Source organism: Salminus brasiliensis, chromosome 15, assembly GCF_030463535.1.
Source record: "Salminus brasiliensis chromosome 15, fSalBra1.hap2, whole genome shotgun sequence".
Lineage (NCBI taxonomy): Eukaryota > Metazoa > Chordata > Actinopteri > Characiformes > Bryconidae > Salminus > Salminus brasiliensis.
The window spans coordinates 20796202-20802731 of NC_132892.1; positions in this window are offsets into that span (position 1 = coordinate 20796202).

Here is a 6530-nt window from a genome sequence, read left to right on the forward strand (position 1 = left end):
CCAACAATGTATTACAAGGACTATTTATTGGTCATGCACCGAAAATATAAACAGTCGACCCCAATATAATCCTGCATTGGAATTAAACAGGCTGGTTTAATTACTGGGCCTAAAGGACTTCTGTTCTGTTTGGTAATCTGGTTTTACACCTCGTTTGAAAAAAGTTAGGCTACAAAGTCTAGGCTACATCATTTTAGTATGAATTGGTGACAATATGTAAACATATTTGTTTTTGTGAAATGACAGAATACCATTTGTTCAAAATGGGTAGTTTTGTTAGCTTAGTTTCCATTTATAGCCTGTATGGATTGGACAGTGAATTATACACTTTAACATATTATTTTATTATTATTATTATTATTATTATTCCTTTGATATGGGCCCTCCTATAGTGTTGTGTTTCATTGGAGTGTTTGTTATAGTTTTAATAATTTTAAATATGCTCTTTTATTAAAAAATGAGGCCAACAGGCCATCACTAACCAATAGAAGTTCAAAATGTGTAAGATTCACATGAGCTTAAGTTCATTATATTAGATAATATAATTGACCGGTAATTTTTGAGCGGGAACACAAAACTAGTTAACTTGAGGAAGGTTAAGTTCTTTAAACTTATCTGACTCTCTTTGTACAGTTCCCAACTGACAACAGCATGCACTAGGTCACTCCATTTATTTCGCTGCTGTCCAATGAAAACCATGTATTTCCTTTTTTGTCCGTTTTCGTTTTCTCCATGGTTTGAACCCTGTAGCTGCTCAGTATGCTGTGTAAATAGCTCTGGATGAACAGACCAATAGAAATGCTCAAAATGACTTGGGGATGAAGTCTTATTTTCCATTGTCTCCCATTTAAAGGTAAGGACATTTTGCCTTCTCCTGTAAAGTCACTATTTTGGAGATGCACCTTTATCATTGGACAGCCATAATGTGCTTCTTTTACCCAGCCAGAAACCGAGGCTCATTGTTTTGTTGTCCTGTCTAGAGAAGCATCTCATATGTATATTTGTGGTTAAGGTATTGTCAAGGGTGTTTGTTTGTACACTGTCGTGTAGCCCTGTGTAGCACAGTAGGACAGTATTTCATTAGATCAGTAGCTGTATTGAGAAATGTCAATAAAGACTACTTGAATTGACTGTTTTCCCTGTGCTATTAGAATACATAATTACATTGATTTATACATTTCTGATACCAAAATCACCAGACCACCAAAACGCAACCTTCTCGTAAGTTCTTGTCTGACGTGAGGCCGTGCCTTAGTCAGGCACAAATCACTAATGAGACTTCTCCTAAAACCGACAGCAAAACATTACATCAAGCACAATCAGCTTACTGTAACCAGACCTCAACAAACACTTGTTTGACCTGCATGTGTGTGTGTGTGGTGTGGGAGGTTGTCCAGCTTATGCTTCAAGCGGTCAGCCCAGGACTCTCCTGTCACCCTGATCCCACATCTGATGACTTCCCCTCTGGGCCATGTGGGGCAGCATTAAGGTAATCCCTGGGGGCTTTTGCCCAGCCCGCTGGAAAGGCTTAATTGAAAAGCACCAGCGAGGCCCTTTTTCCAGCCCAGAGAGCCCGGGGCCACGGCAAACAGACGACAGCCGAGGGAGGGGCCAAGAGTACAGAGGCATGGCTGCTAGGCCAGAGTGTTTTCCACAGGGGTGGTCAGGGGCCGGATATTACAGGCGGTTAAGCCTTGGCCTTGTTTTTGCTCATTCAGCAGCTTTTCGATTGGCTGTGGCTTTTTCTCAATGGGATGCGGGAGTAACGAGCTGAACCACAACACGAGAGCACCAGTCGCTCACAGGGCGGCTGATGGGAGCTGGTGTGTTCTGTCTGGTGAATGGATGCAATCTCTGATCGTCTCATTCAAAGAGTTGGTGACTGATGGTTATGAAACTTCTTATCTACTATATTCTACTATATACTCTTACTCTAATGAGTAAGTCCCCCGTGTGCCTCCACAACAGATCTGACCATTCCTCCACAAGACCTGGACTCCACAAGACCTCTGAAGGTGTCCAGTGGTATCTGGCACGAAGATGTTAGCAGCTAATCCTTTAAATCCAGTAAAGGTGACTAGGTGTGAGGTGAGGTGGGGTCTCAATGGACTGCATTAATGAGTCTTAGGTGCCGGTTTTCTTTTTTTCGTCTTTTCTTGGAGCACTTTTAATAGGCACTGCAGTCCGAGAACACCCCACAAGACCTGCCTGATGTTTTGGAGATGTTCTGACCGAGTCGTCTAGCCATCACAATTTGACCTCTGGTCCTTATGCTTCATAATTGTTCCTGGTCTTAGGGACACAGTGGGACAAAGGCTAAAAAGATGATATATGCAAACATGGTAGGCTTTTAAAACATGTAGGTGAAGCACAGGGAAAATGGACAAGGGCCAAATGACTGCAGGTGGCCAGGTGACTGCAACAGAACTTCTCTGAAACAACAAGGCCTGGGAGGGGATTCCGGTCAGCAGTAGTCAGTACCTACCAACAGAAATTCAAGAAGGAAGACGATGTTGGGCACCCAAGACTCACTGGTGTGCAACAAAAGCTATCCCAGCTGGTCTGAACCGACAGAAGGGTTACTGTGGCACAAGTCCAAACAATTTTAAATCATAAATAAAATAAGTCGTGGCCACAGCATAAGATCTCATTCCTTACTAAGTGGTGGCCACATTGTATTTGCAGGATTTCACCAGTGACCCTCCTACTGTGTATGGGGTTGCGTATCTGCAGGCCAGTCGGAGTGCCCATTCTAACCCCTGTCCACTACAGTCAGAGCCTACTATGGCCACACAAACCATGAACCTGGACTTGGACTGGAACGATAGTAGAAGATTGTCTGGTAAGCAGGCAGCGTGTACCGTCAGCCACCAGCAGAGGGCCTGGCCAGCACAGTAGGAAAGCTGGAGGAGCTGGAGCAAAGAACTCCAAGCCCCAGAAGCCCAAGCGGTAATCAACGCTGACCAGACCCACCTGTGTGGAACGGTATAAATACACCCAGCCAAACCCTTTTCCCTGTCGCACCTTTGTAGAGGGGCGAACAGTAATTGTGGTTCTAAGTTGTGAACAGTCAGAAAAAAGAAAAGCAAGAGCTAAAAAGAAAGAGTTTAAATTGTGAACAGTGAAGAAAAGCTGAAGTTAAAAAAGAGAGTTTAAGTTGTGAACAGTGAAGAACAGCTGAAGTTCAAAGAAGGAGTTTAAGTTATGAACAGTGAAGAACAGCTGGAGTTAAAAGAAGGAGTTTAAGTTATGAACAGTGAAGAACAGCTGGAGTTAAAAGAAGGAGTTTAAGTTATGAACAGTGAAGAACAGCTGGAGTTAAAAGAAGGAGTTTAAGTTATGAACAGTGAAGAACAGCTGGAGTTAAAAGAAGGAGTTTAAGTTGTGAACAGTGAAGAACAGCTGGAGTTAAAAGAAGGAGTTTAAGTTGTGAACAGTGAAGAACAGCTGAAGTTAAAAAGAGAGTTTAAGTTGTGAACTGCTGAAAAAAAGTGTTATAATGGAAAAAGAAAATAGTTTGAGTTGAGAAAGGGTTTAGATTGTCCTTTGTTTGAGTGCACACTCCTGGTGTTTCCTTTGTGTTTTCCTGCCCTTTTTTCTATTATAAGCTATATAGCTTCTATAAGTTTGAGCCCTACCACAGCCACAGTCTCACCAAGCACCAATCTTGTATTGACTTAAGACATTCGCCATCTGTTACATGCACCATAAAATAATAAATAGTAATATAATTTAAATAAATAAACTAACTGCACTTGAGTCCAAACCCCACACCACACCGTAACATGTCTGGGCTGATGAGCTCTGTTTTCTTCTACATCACAAGGACAGCAAGGTATGAGTGCACCATTTACCTGAAGAATTGATGGAACCAGGCTGCTCTGTGTGAAGATGACAAGCAAGTGAAGGAAGTGTGATGCTCTGGGCAAATCGTGAGTCTGGGCATTTATGTGGATGTTAATTTAGCACCCGCCATCCACTTGAACATTGTTGTGGCCCAGGTACAACCTTTGAAGGCAGTGACATTCCCAACACTGTGCACCGTGTTCAGGAATAGTTCACAATGTTGCTCTGGCCTCCAAATTCCCCAGATCACAATCCGATCAAGCTTTTGGAGATGTACCGGACAACAAATTCAATCTGTGGCAGCTCTACCTTGCACCGTACAGAACTTAAAGGATCTGCTGTTAAATGCTTGGTGCCAGATGCCACAGGGCCATTAGAGTCCATGCCTCGTCAGGTCAGAGCTGTTTTGAAAGCACTCCAAAGACAAACAGCATATTGGGCAGTTGGTAATAATGTTTTGGAGAATAGAGCATATCTTCACTATCTCCATTTTTCTTATTTTACACAATTTATAAAAGGGGATTTCATTCTGAATGGACCAACAGAAAACCCCCATTTGGACAAAAGTATTGGGACACCTTCTAAAATCAAGCGCATTTAAAAAAACAGACTAGATTTTAGAGCATTGCTGAGGATTTGATTGCATTCAGCGGCAACAACGAGGTCAGGATGTCAGGGTCAACAGTTTATGCCCCTCTAGCCCACGCCTAGCATTAGGCATGTTGGCAAAAGGTTCATGTTTATCTGCTCCAGAGAGTCCTCTTCTATTAGCATTAGGGAGCTCTATGGGGACTAGACAAGCGGTGTGTGTGTGTGTGCGTGCGTGCGTGTGTGTGCATTTGCACATCTGTGTCAGCAATGGGTGTTTAATGCATTCATTAAAGAATTTTACATATAGTGTATTTTAACTAACATAGTTAAGAGTTCAGAGTGCTTTCCCGCTTTTCTAGAAAATTACTATTTTGGAGATGCAAGTTTGTGTTCAGATTTGCATACTGTCCAAAAAAGTATCTATGTATTTTCCAATGTTTAGTTTGTGTGTGTGTGTGTTTTTGTTTTTATTATTATTGTTTTTACATTATTTGCAGCAGCTTTTCTTTTACACTGTGTTTCATAATAAATGGACCAACATTACTTGTAATAAAAGCTCTTAACACACATTAAAAGTATCATATTTACTTTTATATATAAAAGTAAAATATTACAAAATCTGTGTTGCATTAGAGATTGCAGTTTTATTCAGACCCTCAAAAATCTGGTAAGGGAAAAGAACTGTCCCAGCCCAGTGGATACAAACACAACACCAGTAGAAAACAGATTCTGGCAGAACTGGAGCTGTGGTAACAGATGTGGTGATATTTTTGGGTTTTTATATTTATATAAAAAGTAATATTTACTCCATGTTCTTTAATTCTTATATTCCTTATATAAGATTTTCCTTCTGTGTTGCATCTCAAACAATAGACATTTTAAGGGGAAATAAAAACATTTAGCTGAGACTATTGTAATAGAGGCCAAGATCACATTCTGCACAGCTGCAACTTTCCTTTTCCTCTTTTCCTTTTTTTTCCTTTTCTTCTACTAGACACATAAAACAGTTTAGAATATTGGAAGCACTTTATTTAAAATGTTCTTTTATAGATGATTAATAAACTTTTATCAGAGGATCGGTAACACACTAACACCACATCAGTGCAGCAGCAGCGAAGCATCTGTATAAACTGAGATTTACTGCTGAAATGTTACATCAAGCTAATTTAGCATGTTACTTCCATTAAGCAAAATCTAACTCAGCCTTATCCAAAACCTAACCCTAACCCTGGTCCTAACCTTAACCCAAAACCTAACCCCTACCTTAGTCCTAATCCTAACCATAACTAAAAATCTAACCCTTACCCTGTCCCTAATCCTAACCATAACTAAAAACCTTACCCTGTCCCTAATCCTAACGTTAACCTCAACCCAAACCCTAACACTGGTACTAATCCTAACCATAACTAAAAATCTAACCCTTACCTTGGTCCTAATCCTAATGTTAACCTCAACCCAAAACCTAAACCTAACCCTAACCCTCGTCCTGGCCCTACAGCTAACGTTAACCTCAACCCAAAACCTAAACCTAACCCTCTTCCTGACCCTGTTAATCCCAGTCTAATCCAGTAAAGATCCAGTTAAGCTCCAGTTCCAGACTGGTATCAGCAGGTCTATATAACAGCTATTTGGGGATGCTGAGATGGTCTATATTAGTCCTGTTAAATGATCCGTGATATTCTAAGGTGAACATCAACAGATCTGAACTCGGACTCTCTAAATAAAGTGAAAAACAGCAGAATTCAAAAGTCTATTGATGATCTACTTGATGTTCAGATGCTGTTACATCCCTAAGATGTTGATACGGTACTAAGAGTCTGCTCTTATCTCATCTAAAAATGACCACTCCAAATAAAGTGTCACCAAAAATGTACTGAACCTTACCACATCTAGATGTCTAAATATGCTCTAATAGCAGATTAGTTTGTTTATTCTATACACTCAATAATCCAATACTAGCTAAAACCCAAAGGTGGGCCTCAAATCAGAGAAACGTAGCCTGGCTTCCCTTAGTTTCTCACCTCTTTAAAATCTACCTTTGGCAGAACAAAACCATTCTGGCAACGCTGATACATTCTCACTGTCAAATAATG